The 18,173-nt window shown below is 36.9% G+C and overlaps 1 pseudogene; it reads left to right on the top strand.

Annotated features, from left to right (window-relative positions):
- The first annotated feature begins 892 nt into the window (after window positions 1-892).
- Window positions 893-1,465, top strand: LOC140712091 (nucleoporin Nup43 pseudogene; annotated as a pseudogene).
- The last annotated feature ends 16,708 nt before the right edge of the window (window positions 1,466-18,173 follow it).

The raw sequence follows: 18,173 nt of genomic DNA, 5'->3' as shown, positions 1-18,173 counted from the left end.
AAAGGAAAAGTTCTTGAAGGAAATTAAAAGTACTGCCTCAATGAACACATGAAAAATGATAAAAACAAGGAAACAGCCTTAATGCTGATGTGGAGAAAGTTCTAGTTGGTCTGCATAGAAGATCAAGCCAGCCACAACATTCCCTTAAGCCAAAGCCTAATCCAGAGCAAGGTCCTAACTCTCTTCAATTCCACAAAGGCTGAGAGAGATGAGGAAGCTGCAGAAGAGAAGTTGGAAGCAGTGCTTTCTTGTTGCTGTACCTGCTGCAGTTGCTTTCAGCTGGAGGAAATTTATGCTGTTTGTGTCTCAGAAAATCTGCAAAACGTGCTGGTGACCAGTGCCTCTGGGGAGCTTGAAGACTGCAGAGATGTTCTCTATGGGCTCTTGGGACAATGGGGAAAATTATGTTTCACTGCGGTCTATTGGAGATTTTGGAAACTTGAACTCTGATAGAGGGTTTGAAGGAGACAATCAATTACTGTGTGATATTAGACACTATGGTGATATACTGGATTGACAGTTGTCTGACCAGGAAAGAATTGTAGCTGCTTCATCAACAGGATGTGTATCAGTTTTCCTTCATCATCTGAATAACCAGACTCTTTCAGTCAACCAACTGTGAACTACAGCTCATTACCACACAGACCCAGAAAGTCCTTCGTGTAGCAGTGCACCATGTACAGGTATTGTGTGGAACAACCCAGAAATCATTAACGTTGGAGACAATGGTTGAATAAATCTCTTCAAAGCTTATCACAAGGAAACTGTAAGAACTGTAGGCAATGCGGATAGTAGTATACTCTATGCTGTAATCTTTCTTAGAACTCTTGAGAGATTCTTACTGTAAATTCGATTGGACAGTTAAAAATATGGGATTTCACACAACAAGGAAATGAGCCTTCTCAGATATTGTCACTGAGCGGTGACTGAGTGCCATTCCATTGCATTGATAGAAATCTCACCAAACAGCATGTTGTAGCTCCTGGTGGCCAGGATGGAATGTTGAGTATTTGGAATGTTAGACAAGGTACTATGCCTGTATCTTCGCTGAAGAAGTACGAAGCTAAAATGTAGGAAGTTCACTTTCACCCATTAAACCCAGATCCTCCATTTATTGTTCTGAAGATGAATTCCTCTGACATTGGGATGTTTCCACAGATGTACCATCACTCTTTCACCAAGGAGGAAGAGCTAGTACTTTTTTGTCTCATAGCATTAGTAAGCAAGCTAATGTTCACCAGTCTCTCAAAGTTCTTGGCACAGCACTGATCCTACGAAAGACCAAATTGAAATCACAAGCTTACTTCTCAACCCTGTCTGTGAACCGTTTGGATGCGTTTTTGTCATCTTTATCCTTGTCTTGTTTGTGTAACTGATGCAGAAGCAGTTTATGCTACTGGACAACTTTTTTCATAAACTACTGTAATTATAAGATTTTAGATAAATGTATAATCAGCCTTTTGAATTCCACCTTTTGTGCAAAATTTTATTATCAGAAAATGTGACATTTGCAGGGGAAACATCAGTAAGCTACCGTCAGTGTCAATGCCCAGCTTTGGCTTTTGTTAGTTGGATATTCCCACAACAGTTGCAGAATCTGATAGATGACCGATGGTAAAAACAGGTGAACATGTGGAAGAACATCAGAGGGATTCTGGTGCCAATGAATAATACATTGCCTTCAGACAATTATTGACAGCTCATGGAACTATTTCTTCATTTTTGATGTTGTGGGACTTAACCCAACATCAGTGGTAGTTAGGGGAACAACCAACAGGTTTCTATAATTTTTATCAGTATGTATACTCCTTCCTAGTGGCAATTGCCAGAGTTAATGATTACTCTTTTTATTGAAAATATTTTCTATAGTCCTTCTACACTTTATTTCCTTAATAATTTTAATAAACTTTTAAAGGAAGAATTGAGTAGAGCAAAAGTGAAACATTAATAGTTGCATTCAAAATTTTTTAAAGATAAAAATGTTTTGACAAGTTATTTTGTAAGAATAGGTTTTTGAGCAGAACTGTGCCAACTGCTTAGACTCAACTTTATTTTTCTTGAGTTTCACAACGTAGTTGAAAATTGCCCAACTGGACATTGTGCAACAAAGTAGAATTTGATATTGATAAGTGGACTGACTTCCAAACTAAAATTTGATAACAAATGTGATAATTATATGATGATGTGGTAAGAGTAAAGAATTTTGCCATCTTTATCCTTATCTGCAATGTTAGTAATGACTTAACATAGTGTTTTAAGACAATTTTATGGTATTGTCTTTCCAAAGTTCATTAGATTTTAAATGTATTATAGACCTAAAACCTTAATGATAAATCACAACTGTTACATAATTGAAGTGTTCATTTACTTTATAATTACAATATTCATAATTATGATGAAGTTTTGCTTTTCTGTCCAAATAAATATTTTCAGTTTTTAAAATGCCACCTTACCTCAGGGATTGCTGGTTTTTTTTTGTGCTGGGAGTAATTTTTAAAAGACTTTTTGTTACTATGAAAGTAATTCATTGCAGAAAAAGCAAATATAGTCAAAAGAAAATTTTAAATACAATTTCAAACAGACAATATTATTTTCATATTCCTTCCTGTCAATATATATAATTTTTTATAAAAAATGAAAATATCCATGTTATTTTTAGGGATTCACATTTCCTAGCAGTAAATACATTTTTTAACACATAGATTATTTTTTACTATGTTTTACACATTGAAAAAACCCTAATCTTTTTTTTTCTTACACTTTTATTTTAAGTTTTGGGGTACATTTTCAGGATGTACAAGTTTGTGACATGGGTAAACGTGTGCCATGGTGGTTTGCTGCACAGATCAACCCATCACCCTGGAATTAAGCCCAGCATCCATTAGCTATTATTCTGGGTGCTCTCCCTCCCCCTTCACCCTCCGACGGCCCCAGTGTGTGTTGTTCCCCCAATGTGTTCATGTGTTCTCATCATTCGGCTCCCACTTATAAGTGAGAACATACAGTGTTTGGTTTTCTGTTCTTGTGTTAGTTTGCTGAGGATAACAGTTTCCAGTTCCATTCATGTCCCTGCAAAAGACATAATCTTGTTCCTTTTCATGGGTGCATAGTATTCCATTGTGTATATGTACCATATTTTCTTTATCTAGTCTATCACTGATGGGCATTTGGGTTGATTCCATGTTTTTGCTATAGTGAACAGTGTTGCAATGAACATATATGCACATATATCTTTATGACAGAATTATTGATATTCCTTTGGGTGTGTACCTGGTAATGGGATTGCTGGGTCAAATGGTATTTCTGCCTCTAGGTCTTTGAGAAATTACCACACTGTCTTTCACAGTGGTTGAACTAATTTACACTCCCACCAACAGTGTAAAAGTGTTCCTATTTCTCTGCAACCTCACCAGAATCTGTTGTTTCTCGACTTTTGAATAATCACCATTCTGACTGGCCTGAGACAGTATCTCATTGTAGTTTTGATTTGCATTTCTCTAATGATCAGTGATGTTAAGCTTTTTTTTCACATGTTGGTGGCCCACATGAATGTCTTCTTTAGAGAAGTGTCTGTTCATGTCCTTTGCCCACTTTTTAATGTGGTTGTTTTTTTCTTATACATTTGGTAAACACATTTTTTTCTACTATCATTTTGAACTAAGTTATATGTATGTGTATCATAATTTATTTCAGTTGGTTGCCTATTATTACTTCATGTTTCTAGCTTCTCACCATTATGATCAATGCTATAATGTCAATTTAATCTGTATTTCTTTTAAAACTGGCTTATCTGGGAGGCTGAGGCAGGAGAATCACTTGAACCTGGGATGCAGAGGTTGCAGTGAGCTGAGATTGCGCCACTGCACTCCAGCCTGGGTGACAGAGCGAGACTCTGCCTCAAAAAGAAATAAACAAATAAACACACACATAAAACTTGCTTATCTTTAGCCATTTTCATTTTTTGAGGTAGTCTGGCATTTTCTTATTAATTTACAATATCTTTTTATATATGAAGATTTTTTTCCTTTGGTTATATGAAAAGTGTTTTTCAGTTTATTTTTGGATTTACTTATGGTGCTTTTCATAGAAGTTTGCATTTTGTGGTAAAAACAATAAATTTCTTTTATTGAAATTCCTGTCCCTGGCATCATGCTGTCCCTATCCTAGGTTTATATAAATGTTAAACAGCAATTCCTTCTATTCTGTGGTTTTGTTTTTTATATATAATGATTACTTTGGAATTTAAGTGTTTAGTACATCTGAAGTTTTTTTTTCTTTAAAAAGAAAGAAAAGTTGGAAGCCAGCAGAGGTTGGTTCATGACGTTAAAGGAAAGAAGCCATCTTCATAACATAAAAGTATAAGTTGAAGCAGCAAGTGCTAATGTAGAAGTTGCAACAAGTTATCCAGAATATCTAGCTAAGATAATTGATGAAGTTGACTCCACTAAACAACAGATTTTCAACGTATATAAAACAGCCTTACATTGGAAGAAGATACTATCTAGAACTTTCAGAGCCAGGAAAGAGGAGTCAATGCATGGCTTCAAAGCTTCGAAGGACAGGCTGTCTCTTTAGTTAGGGGCTCATGTAACTGGTGACTTCAAGTTGAAGTCAATGCTCATTTACCATTCTGAAAATCCTAGGGCCTTTTAGAATTATGCTATGTCTACTCTGCCTATGCTCTAATAAATGGAACAATAAAGCTTGGATGACAGCCTGTCTGTTTACTGCATGGTTTACTGAAATTTTTTTTTTCTTTTAGATGGAGTTTCACTTTTGTTGCCCAGGCTGGAATTCAATTGTGTGATCTTGGCTCACTGCAACCTCCACCTCCTAGGTTCAAGTGATTTTCCTGCCTCAGCTTCCCAAGTACCTAGGATTACAGGATGTGCCACCATAACCAGCTAATTTTTGTATTTTTAGTAGAGACAGGGTTTCACCATGTTGATCAGGCTGGTCTTGAACTCCTGACCTCAGGTGATCTTCCCACCTTGGCTTCCCAAAGTGTTGGAATTACAGGCACTTTGGGCATGAGCCAACATGCCTGGCAGTTTACTGAATATTGTTAGCCCACTGTTGAAACCCACTACTCAAAAGAGAGGTTTATTTCAAAATATTGTGGCTCATTGACAATGCACCTGGTCACCCAAGATCTCTGAGAGAGATGTGCAAGGAGAATAATGTTTTCATGCCTGTTAACACAACATTCATTCTGCAACCCCTGAATCAAGGAGTAATTTTGACTTTCAAGTCTTATTTAAGAAACACATTTTGTTAGCCTATAGCTACTATAGATAGTGATTCCTCTGATGAATCTGGACAATGTAAATTGAAAATCTTCTGGAAAGAGCTCACCATTCTAGATGCCATTAAGAATATTTGTTGTTTACAGGAGGAGGTCAAAATAGCAACATTAACAGGAGTTTGGAAGAAGTTGATGCCAACTCTCAAGGATGACTTTTAGGAGTTAAGACTTCAGTGGAGAATATAATTGCAGATGTGGTGGAAGCAGCCAGAGAACTAGAATTAGTGGATTCTGAAGATTCCACTTTAGTGGATGAATTGCTGCAATCTCATGGTAAAACTTGAATGAAAGAAGGGCTGTTGTTTATAGATGAACAAAGAAAGTGGTTGCTTGACATGGAATATACTTCTGGTGGAGATGCTTTAAACTGTTGAAATGATAACAATGGACTTAGAATTTTTCATAAATTTAGTTGATGAAGCAGCAGCAGGACTTGAGCGAGTTGACTCCAATTTTGAAAGAGCTTCTATTGCAGGGAAATGTATCAAACAGCATAACATGCGACAGAGCAATCTTTTGTGAAAGGAGGAGTCAATTAATGCAGCAAACTTCATTGTTGTCATATTTTAAGAAATTGCCACCACCTCCCCAAACTTTAGCAACCACCACCCTGATCAGTCAGCAGTGATCAACATGGAGGCAAGACCCTTCCCCAGCAAAAAAGATTATGACTTCCTGAGGGCTCAGATGATTGTTAGCACTTTTAAGCAATATTTTAAAATTAAAGTATGTACATGTTTAATATATAATGTTACTGCTCATTAATAGACCAAAGTAGAATGTAAACATAGCTTTTATATATACTGGGGAATATGTCTGCCATAATATTCATGTGACTTGCTTTATTTGTGATATTTGCTCTGTTGCTATAGTCTGGAATCAAACTTGCAATATCTTCTAGCATATATATGTATACATACACACATACGTTGAGAGAGAGGTTGAAACAGAGAGGGAGAGATTTTTTCTTTTTTTTTTTTAGACAGTCTTTCTCTGTCACCAGGCTGGAGTGCAGTGGTGATCTTGGCTCCCTGCAACCTCCACCTCCCGGGTTCAAGCGATTCTCCTGCCTCAGCCTCCTGAGTAGCTGGGACTACAGGCACGTGCCACCACACCCAGTTAATTTTTTATTTTTATTTTTAGTAGAAATGGGGTTTCACCATGTTGGCCAGGATGGTCTTGATCTCCCGACCTCGTGATCCGCCTGCCTCTGCCTGCCAAAGTGTTAGGATGACAGGCGTGAGCCACTGCTCCCGGCCGAGGGAGACATTGTTTTATAAAATGATTCATATGATTGTGTGGGCTGGTAAGTCTGTAATCTGTAGGGCAGGCTGACAGGTTGAAAATTCTGTCAGGAGCTGATGTTGCAGTATTGAATAGGAATGTAGTCTAGAAACAAAATTTCTTCATTTTCCCGGGACCCTTTTCTCTTAAGGACTTCTGTTGATTGGATAAAGCCCACCTGCTTTATGAAGGGTAAATCTGCTTTCCTCAAAGTCTACTGATTTAAATATCAATCATATCTAAAAAATATCTTCACAACAGCATCCAGATTGATGTTTGACTAAACAACAGAGTATCATGATCTAGAAAAATGTCCTATAAAATTAACCATCGGAGCTGTCTTTTTATTTGTGTGATAGTAGCACTCAAAGAGCAAAAGTTTGCTAGTTTGATAAAGTCCAATTTATTATTATTTTTTGTCATTTGTGGTTTAGGTCAAATAAATCATTGCCTAATTCAAGGTCATGAGGATCTTCTCAAATAAATTTTCTTCTAAGAGTTTTATAATTTTAACTATCATATTTAGGTCTATAATTCATTTTGACTTAATTTTTATATATGGTAAAAAGTCTGAGTCCAAATGCAATTTTTGGATTCCTTTTGGTTATTCAGTTATCCCAGCACCATTTGTTGAAAAGATTGTTCTTTCCCTATTACTGTTTCTTGACACTTTTGATGAAAATCAATTGAGTTTGTATGTGAGAGTTTATTTTGGGAATGTCTATTTCATTTTATTTATTTATATTTCTAGTCTTACTCTGGGAACACACTGTCTTGATTACTTTAGCTTTACGATTATTTTCAAAATTGGGAAGTATGAGTTCTCCAATTTTGTTCTTTTGTTTTCAGATTATATTGTCTATTCTGGATCGCTTCCATTTTCATATACATTTTTGAATCATATCTAATTTTTGCAGAGGAGTTGTCTGGGATTTTAATAGATATTATGCTGAGTATACAGATACACTTGGGGAATACCTTCTTTTTAACAATATTAAGTCTTCTCATCTATCAACGTGAGATGTCTTGATATTTATTTATTCTTCTTCAATTTATTTCAACAGTATTTTCTAGTTTTCAGTATACATTTCTTGCACTTCTGTTAGATTTAGTCCCAAGTATTTTATTCTTTTTAATGCTATTATAAGTGTAATTGTTTTCTTAATTTTATTTTCATATTTATTGCAAGGTACACAATTACAACTGATTTTGCACACTGATCTTATATCATGTAATCTTCAACTTTATTTCTGCTAGTTTTAAAATTCCTTATGATTTTCTATATACAGAATCATATTACCCCAAAGTAGAGGTAGTTTTACTTCTTTTTTTCCAATTTGTATACATTTTATTTTTTCTGGCCTAATTGCCTCGGCTGGAACCTCCAATACGATGTTGAGTAGAAGAGGCAAAAACTGGCATCCTTGTCTTGTTCCTGATCTTGAGGAGAAAAAGTTTAGTGTCTTACCATGAAATACAATGTCAGATGAAGTTTTTCATAGATGCTCTTTATCAGATTGAGGAAGTTCCCTTCTATTCCTAGTTTATTGAATATTTCTTTTTCATCATGAAAGAGTATTAGAGTTTTGTCAAATGCATTTTCTGCATCTATTGAGATGATCATATGATTTCGTCTTTTGTTCTATTAATATTGGATATTACATTAATTGATTTTTTGGGTATCAAAACAACCTTGCATTCCTGGAACAAATCTTATTTGTTCCTGGTCTGTAATTTCTTTTAATGTTTCTATTATTGGTTTGCTAGTATTTTATAGAGAATTTTTATGTCTTTATTTATAGGTTTATTGTCTTTGTCTAGTTTTGGTATTAAGGTAAAATTGGCCTCATAGAATGAGATGGAAAATGCTCCTTTCTTTTATATTACTAGAATATTTGTAAAGGATTTGTGTTAATTTTTCCTTAAATATTTGGTAGAATTCACCAGTGAGGCCATCTGAATCTAGGCTTTTCTTTTTTTTGAGACAGAGTATCCACTCTGTCGCCGAGACTGGAGTGCAGTGCCCTGATCACACAGCCTTGACCTTTCTTGGCTCAGGTAATCCTCCCATCTCAGCCTCTCAAGCAGCTGGGACTATAAGCACATGCCACCACACCCAGCTGATTTTTTTTTTTTTTTTTTTTTTTTTTTTTTTTTTTTTTTTTTGTAGAGATGAGGTTTTGCAACATTGCCCAGGCTTGCATCTGGGCTGTTCATGGAGGGAAGTTTCCAAATTTCTAATCAACTTTTTTGTACTTATTATAAGTCTGTTCAGTCTATTTCTTGATACAATTTCAGTCATTTGTATCTTTTTTTTTTTTTTTTTTTTTTTTTTTTTTTTTTGAGACAGGGTCTCATTCTATCCCCTAGGCTGGAGTATGTGGTGTGATCTTGGCTTACTGAAGCCTTGACCTCCCAGGCTCAGGTGATCCTCCCACCTCAGCCTCCTGAGTAATTGGGACGACAGGCATGCAACCACCATGCCTGGCTAATTTTTGTATTTTGTATAGAGACAGACAGCCATGTTGCCTAGGCTGGACTTAAATTCCTGAGCTCAAGTGATCCATCTAACTTTGCCTCCCAAAGTACTGAGATTAGAGGCATGAGCCACCAGGCATATACCTGGCCTTGGGTCCTTCTAAGAAGTTGTAGATTTTTTTAAAGTTATCTAATTTGTTGGTATACATTTGTTCATTGTATTTCCTTAGATTACTTTTAATTTATCTATGGTCCATAGTTATGTTTCCTCTTTCATTCCCTATTTTAGTAATTCTCTTTTTTCTTTTTTTAGCTAAAGATTTTTCAATTTTATTGATCTTTTCAAAGAACCAAGCTATGGTTTTGTTGATTGTGTTGTTTTTCTATGCTCTATTTTATTTATTTATGTTCTAATTATCATTATTTCCTTCTCTTTTCTGGTTTTGGGTTTAATTTGCTCTTTTTTAAATTTTAGTTTCATATGGAAGAGTTTCAGATTATTGATTTGAGATCTTTCTTCTTTCTTAGGTATAGGTGTTTACAACTATAAATTCCTCTCTAAGCACTGTGTGAGTTGCATCTCATAAAGATGAGATTTCCAAGCAAGTTATCACTGAGGGCAACTAGAGCTTAATCCTTCTCAGGAACTCTTGTAGATTTTGTGAAATGCAGTACTCACAATTTATCCCACCTAAGGGCTGAGGGAGTATCCACCAACTGTTATTAGTCACTAATTGAAGATTAATCTTGGGTGGAATTAATTATTGGGTATTTCTGGCATTCTCCATAGTCTGGTGGTCAGAAAGGGAGCCTTCAAGCAAAAAATTGCAGTGCTGGCAATTAGAAGTTAGACCTATAAGCAAAGAAATGGAAATTGATAAGATGTTCTGTGCAAAACACTGAGAGCATCTGTTGCACGACTAAATGTGTCTTTTTCTTAGTTACAAGGTTGCAAGGTGCAATAACTTGTTTTTTTTTTTTTTTGGAATACATGAGAACATGTTCAAATATGTGCCAGGTCATTGGCTTCCTAAAAATCTTCAAAGTATGTGGCAGCCCCTCAATCTTTGTAGCTGTTATCTCTGACTCATTGGAATATATGATTTGACAATGGTAACAGAGCTACTCACTATTTCCTGTTCATCGTAATTTCATCAATATAGTAGACCAGCATAATTTTCTCTAGAATGTCAAGACAATCTAGTTTCCTTTTTACTACATTTTGACAGAGAACAGGATAAATAACATAGCTCAGGGACAAGGCAGTGAATGTGCATTGTTGTCCTTTCCACAAAAATGTGATTTTCTTTTATCTTCATTATTCATAAGGATTGAAAAGAACACATTAACCAGATTAATAGCTACATACCAACTGCCACTGCCTGACCAACAAGTGATGTTGATCAGTTCTAGTCAACATATAACATCTGATACAGACATGCAACTGTGGCTCTCATTTAGTAATTTCATGGTAATCAGCTATTATCCATATTGATGTCAACCAGACAATGATATGGTGATGACCACAATACCTGTGCCTTCACATCTTGATTGTAGCATTAAGCTTGGATTTTCATGGAACATGGTATTCTGATTTACTATCTTAAGTGGATAAGGGTAACTTCATAGCCTTATCCTTGGCCTTTCATATAATAATTGTTCTTATTGCACAGCTCAAGGAACCATGTGAGTGAGTGTTTGTTAGCTGCTAATCATATTCATCCCAATTGTACACTCAGGCACAGGGGAAATAACAGAATGGGTATACAAACTCATCGTGAGATAGTCTTTGGAGAGGATTCATCTGCCCTTCAAAAGCCCCACTCTAATTGAGGTAGTGGGGTATGATGACATAGCATGTCTCCTTGTATTTTTGTCAGCTTAGAAACATATCTAATAATCCTTGAAAGGTCAGAGTCCTCCTCTTTCCCCAGTGCATAACTTAGTCTGGTAAGTGGTCACAGTTTCTTCAGATAATAAATTTGGAGCATGTTGATTGTATATATTTGCTGTAGCAGTATATACAATATACCTTCCTTAAGGGGACCTTTAGGGATCTTTCCTTGCAGTGAACATTATCCTCTTTAATGACTCTTTTTTTGAGAATTGGATCAGATCTTAAAGCTTGAAGCTTGATGAATAATTGTGATTTTCCACTGTAGCAGCTGAAATCAGCCTTCTGTTCACCTGCAATTGATTTTTGTCTGTAGTCAGCTGCCCATCTACCTCACTCTTGATTGACTCCTGATGGTTATTCTAGATTTGCTGCCGATTATGGTTATTATTTCCACCTTGCCTGTAACTGTTAAGTGTTGCAACCTGTGTCTGATGTTTTGGAATTCTACATTGCCATTGATAGAGAGGAAATGAGTTCCACCATGATATAATTTCCTTCTATCTACTCAGTCCTACAGAGAAGAGCTGCCATTGAAATTTTCAAAGATAAAACTGGCTACTCTCCCGCACAAGTTTATACTTTATTTTGTTAGTAAAGGTGTATCTTCTGGGCTCTTCTGAAGAACACAGAGTCAGTTTTTCTCCCACTTCTAAATCTTTCTCCAGCACTCTGCCAACACAGTTCCAGCATCTCCACCATTATTACTATGGGCCATAAATGTGACTAAGTTTCAAAGAGGGATCCCAGTTCTGTATTAGGACTGGGTCCAGGTGTTCTTGCCAAGGCATTAAATCCTGAGTCATGAAAGAGTACTCCAATGTCAACAACCTCTCCTTTATTCAGATTTACATACTGTCTGCCCAACTTAACCCTCAAAATCCACTCCCACACGCATTTTACCAATTTCTGCCAGAACATATAAGCCAGTAATACAAAATGTGAATCAACTATTTCTTTCTGGAAGACGGCTTGTATTTCCCCACTTAGTGTACCCTGAAATGTGACTTTAATTATTGGTTTGGAAACTATAAGGAAAGGCGATGGTGGGTCTTGAGGAAGAAACATCATCTTGCTAGGCATCTGCTTCAGGTGAGATCTGGATAATATCTTCAGGTAAGAAGGACTCCTCTCTGGCAGGGGCAGTGGCTGCTTATACCAGTCTGGAGGATCCAGGAGAACTTAGGGTTCAATCTTTTTAAATGAATCTATAAATATCCCCATATCAAGTTTTAGGATTCTACTACTCTCCTATTATGGCTGTGTCTTCAGCTTTGAAGATTTTTCAAGGCTGCACATTCAGTCTCTTCAGAAGGTTTCAATATTTGACCTGACTTTCAGCATAGAACTACCCTTTGATTATAGGAGTTGAAGGTCTCTTTTTACCCATCCATGGAGGCCTTCTGATCTTCACAGGGTGCACCTCACAGGAGATAGCTGAACCCAGCATATTATTTTTACTTCATACTCATATTTTTTCAAGACCTTTAAGGCATTTAATGAAAGCCAGTGAATTCCATAATCCTTATAATTACTATTGCCCAATATCAATGAAAGCAATACCTTTCTTTTCCTCTGTATTTTATCACATCCACTACAGATGATAGTTGTGTGTTGTTGTTGTTGTTGTTTTTTGAGATGGTGTCTCGCTCTGTTGCCCAGGCTGGAATGCAGTGGCATGATCTCAGCTCACTGCAGCCTCCGCCTCCCAGATTCAAGCAGTTCTCCCACCTCAGCCTCCTGAGTAGCTGGGATTAGAGGGGTGTGCCATCATGCCCCGCTAATGTTTGCATTTTTAATAGAGACGGGGTTTCACCATATTGGACAGGCTGGGCTTAATAATTGAATGGTACTGCATGTTAGGTCTTATCACCATCCTGTTTACCACCAGTCATTCAATTATTGGTATCATCCGAATGCAAGCAATCTCGTGATAGGATCTCATTCTTCTGCTTTGCAGGATCATTGCTGGTACCAATTATCTTTTGGTTTCCCTTAAAGCAATGCCTAAAGTAAGAACTTGGGTACCATTAAAAAATGGGCCCAAAACCCCAACAGACACTTCACCAAATAAGATATATAGATGCCAAATAAACAATAAAAAGATACTCCACCTCATCCAGGAAAGATACTCCGCCTCATCCAGGAAACGCAAATTAAAGTGACAATGAGATGGCACTACACATCAATGAGAATAACCAAAAATCAAAAACACTGACAACATCACATGCTTGTGAGAATGTGGAGCACCAGGAATGCTCATTTATTGCTGGTGGGAGTGCAAAATGATACAGCCACTTTGGAAGACAGCTTGGCAGTTTCTTATAAAAGTAAATAGGCCAGGCACTGTGGCTCATGCATGTAATCCCAGCACTTTGGGAGGCCAAGGTGGGAGGATTACTTGAACCCAGGAGTTTGAGACCAGACTGGGCAACATGGTGAGACCCTGTCTCAATTTTATTTAAAAAAAACTAAATATACTCTTAGCATACGTATGATCCAGCAATTATCCTTTTGCATTTGCATTAGTTCATTTTCACATTGCTATAAAGAAACTACCTGAGACGGGGTAATTTATAAACAAAAAAGGTTTAATTGATTCATAGTTCAGCATGGCTGGGGAGGCCTCAGGAGACCTACAATCACGGCAGAAGGCAAAAGGGAAGCAAGGCACTTCTTACATGGCAGCAGGAGAGAGAGAGAGAAAGAGAGTGGAAGTGTCAAACTTAAAACCATCAGCTGTTGTGAGAACTTCCTCACTATCACGAGAACAGCATGGGGGAAACACATGAGGGGCACACAGATTTTTGTGGCCTGATTATTCATAATTACTCAAACTTGGAAGCAAGTAAGATGTCCTTCAGTAAGTGAGTGGATAAACTGTGGTACATGTAGACATTGACGTACTATTCAACACCAAAGAGAAATGAGCTATCAAGCTATGAAAAGACATGAGGGAAACTTAAGACGCATATTATGAGGTGAAAGAAGCCAATCTTAAAAGGCTGTATACTACAGGACTTCAACTATATGACGTTCTGAAAAAGTCAAAATTATGAAGACAGTAAAAAGATGACTGGTTGCCAAGGGTTACGGGGAGGAAGAGATGAATAGGTGGAGGAGCACAGAAGATTTTCAGGGCAGTGAAAAACTCTGTATGACACTATAATGGTAGACACATGTCATTATAAATTTGTCTAAACCTATAATAATATACATCACCAGGAGTGAATCCTAGTGTAAACGATAGGCCTTGGGTGACAATGATGTTTTAATGTAGGTTCACGGATTGTAACAAATGTTCAACTGTGGGGCAGGATGTTGATAATGGGGGAGACTGCATATGTGAGGACAAGCAGTATATGAGAGTTCTCTGTATCTTCTGTTTCATTTTGATGTGAAACTAAAAGTGGTCTAAAAAATAAAATATATTTAAAAAAGGAATTTGGCCATAGGTAGTTTGTTTGGCAAGTGATCTCACAAAACCTGAGTGGTCACAGAGGGAAAGTGAGATAGGGAAAAAGGAAGAGCCAGTGTAAGGATACTTTATTGAGGTCAGTGCTCTAGGCAACATGGGACTTTTGAGAAAAACAAAGAAAGCCTGCAAGAATTACCCATCTGAAAGGTGGGAGTCTGAAACATTTGTCTTCTGACTTCCCTCTTGTGAGCTGCTCTTGTTTAAGTGGTCAAAAATGCTTCTATGACATTATAAAAGGCCTTGAGTTGCAACAGGAAAAGACAAGAGAAGCAGACACTTGAGGTGAGATTTTGGCAGCAGGAGGTGGTTTGGAATTGTTCACAATAGCACTGCTAGAATCAAAGCGTGCAGATCAAGATGTAAGGATTTAGGAAGGAAGTCTAGGCTAGACATATAAATGGGAAAATTATATAGAGGTGATATTGAAAAGATGAGAATGAATGAGATTGTAAAATATAACTTCTATTTTAAGAGGACAATAAAAGAGAATTCAGTGAAGAAGACTAAGGATTGATGATCTGCAATGTAGAAAAGGAATCAGGAGAGCATGATGCCACAGAAAACAAAAGAAGACAAAATTCTCAAAGGATAGAGTGGTTTACATCTTCAGATAGAACAGAGAAATCCAGTAAAATAGGTAGTAGAAACATTCACTGTATTGATCATAATGTATTACTTATACAAAAAGTAAATCATTGTTGATATCTGTCTTTGTAAATTTCAGTAAGGTAGTAAGAATAGAAGCTAGACTATAGTGGCTTAATAAATCAGATGAGAGGGAGTAGAAACACTGAAGATGGCAACACTTTCAAGGTGATTCCAGAAGCAAAGTAGAGATACAATATTCAGGATTAACAGGAAAAGGGAAGATTCCTTCTTGGGTGGGTGTTTAGGTTCCAAAGCTGTGAATTATTCACCTCAAATGTTTTCTTCAACTAGTTCAGTTGACTAATTCTTCATTGAGGAGTTAGATCTTTAGCCAGTTAATAGGACTCTCAGCTACTTTAGGAAATGCCTTCCTTTTATTTATCCCACCACTTTCTCTTACAAAAGGACAGGCTTGAGTTACAACTTGGTTGTGTTCTACTCTAACTACCAGAATTTGAGTAAGGGCCGGGGTTGTCTACAGCTCGAAAACAGGAGGAAAAAGTGATTAAAATAAACACAAAGCTTGTTTACATTTTCACAGGAAACTTCCCACGACATATTAAAATGGAAACAAAGAGATCGAATTCAAGAAAGGAATGCAAATGTTGAAATTTTTTAATCCATGGAGGGCAATTTTCTTTACAGTAAAAAGCCCTGCAAAAGAAAATTAGCCAAATGCACTACTGTTTTGCTGGCTGCCAGCTTTTCAGCATCCGGACACATTGTCGCACTAATTTTCTTCTTCATTATAGGCAGGCAGGAGCTTGAAACTCCCTGCTGAAGCAGAAGGAATCCGTGCAGATGCATATCGTAGGCAATTGCAATGTGACTCACACGCAGAGGCTGGGAATCTTGGGAGTTGAACTGAGGACAAAGTGGGAGGGATTTGCGCTTCCTAGGCTGGTCTTGGAGAGGCATTCTCAGGCAAACTCACTCTACAATTCCGTTTTTAATGTAAGCTTACTACTTAGCTACACAGCGCATCAGGGAGAAAGATGTTGAGGACTATAAAGAAAGCTAGTGCTTGTTGCTTGCTTTTTTAACCTCAACTTTGTGCTTCACTGTGCTCTGTTTATTCTGAAGCTTCCCCAGCTTTATATATGAGTTTATAAGAAAACTTTCTAGCTAAGATTGGTGATGATGATAATAATATAACTTAAAATTTGTAAAGCAATTATTACTGGAGAGTAAAAAGAACTATGTGGATCTTAACCCTTGGAAGATTTGTTAGGAGATAATAAGATTAAGATTGACATCCAATTATAACAAGGGATGGGTAGACAGCTTTTCCTCTACCTCCTGCTTTTTTTCCTCCCCTCTTCACATTTCTCTCCTTCTTTTCTTTCTTTTTCATCATTCCTCTTTCTTCATAGGGCTGCTATTTCTGCTCTGATAGCCTGTGTTTCTCACAGTGGCTACCATATTGAAGGACAAGAACAAAATGATGGAAGGTGTTAAAGTATCTGCTTCATTAAAGGCAACAAAACTAACACAAATTCAAGAGCATATATCTCCAGATATGGAGAAAGAAACTTCTACTGGCCTGAATTGAAGACCAGACACAGAAGCATATCCCTCTCAGCACCTTGATGATCACAACCAAAACAAAAAGTTTGTGATGTTGGAGTTATAACAGCTTTAAGGTCTACTACTTAAGGAAGACATTTGCTCGGGCTATTGCTGCAACTAGGCACTGAGAAAATACCGATGGAAGGGTTACAACATCTGTGACTGCATCAGGAACCTTGCTTGGGCTTCAGGTGACGTTACCAAAAAGTGTATACATGGTATCTGGAAGAAGACACTCAAGAGGTTTGCCTATGATTTCAAAGAAATTGTTAAGGATGAAGTTGCAAAAATTAACAAGTCTGTGGTGAGATGGCAAACAACTTTAACCTGGATGTGGATAAGGATGATATCGAGGAGTTCCTGCAGGTGGTTCTTGAGGAACTGATTAATGAATTGAAACTGGAACAGAAATGCATAGCTGAAGAAGACGCAAGAGAAAAGGAAACTGAAGGAGAAGAAAAAGAAGGACCTCCAAGAAAATTCACAGCAAAAGGTTTAGCAGAAGCTTTTGCAGAGCTTAAAAGCTCCTTAAAAAGTTTGAAAACCTGGACCTTAACACTGAAAGATTTTCATTTATAGAGAGGAATGTTCATGGTGCATTTTCTGCTTCCAAGCAAATCTGTAATGAAAACAAGAAACAAACCAAGTAAACCATCATGAACATATTTCTGAAAAGAGTGATACCTCCTCAAGAAGAGCCTCAGCCAGGTTCTTCAGGAGGTATTCCGGAGAAGACATTGCTGTCACAGGAGGTGACAGCTCTATGAGTGTTTATTACTTGTGAAGACTTTCCAGTGGTGCAAGATATGGAGATAGAAAACAGAGATGTTGATTATTCTGTAGGCCCAGGCTAATATGGGTGTTTATGTTTCAGTTTTTAGCACAAAAATTTCAGAAAGTAAAAAAAAAAAAAATTCTAAGGATTAAAAACTATTTCTGTATAGCTGTATAATGTGTTTTAAGCTATATTATTTAAAGAGAGTCAAAAAGTTGGAAAATGTTTAGGTGGTAAAAAAGTTACAGTAAGCTAAGATTATTATTGAAGAAATTTTGAAATAAATTTAATGTTGCCTAAGTGTTCAGTGTTTATAAAGTCTATAGAACTGTATAGTAACTAATGTCCTAGACCTTTGTAATCACTCATCACTCACTTACTGACTCACCCAGAGCAATTTTCAGTACTGTAAGCTCCATTCATGGTAAATGTCCCATATAGGTTCACTATCGTTTATCTTTTGTACTATAATTTTACTGTACCTTTTCTATGTTTAGATGCACAAATACTTACCATTGTGTTAAAACTGCCTACAGTACTCAGTACAGCAGAGGTTTGCAGCCTAGGAGCACTAGGCTATACCATATAGCCTATGTATGTAGTAGGCTTAACCATCTAGGTTCCTTTAATAAGTTTGCACGATGACAAAATTGCCCAGTGATGCATTTTCCAGAGTGTATCCATGTCATCCAGTGATGAATTCTGTACTTTTAGAATATTAGATACTATCAGATATTAGAGG

The sequence above is a fragment of the Chlorocebus sabaeus genome, chromosome 7 (assembly GCF_047675955.1).
Source record: "Chlorocebus sabaeus isolate Y175 chromosome 7, mChlSab1.0.hap1, whole genome shotgun sequence".
NCBI lineage: Eukaryota > Metazoa > Chordata > Mammalia > Primates > Cercopithecidae > Chlorocebus > Chlorocebus sabaeus.
This window is presented reverse-complemented; position numbering and strand designations above follow the sequence as displayed.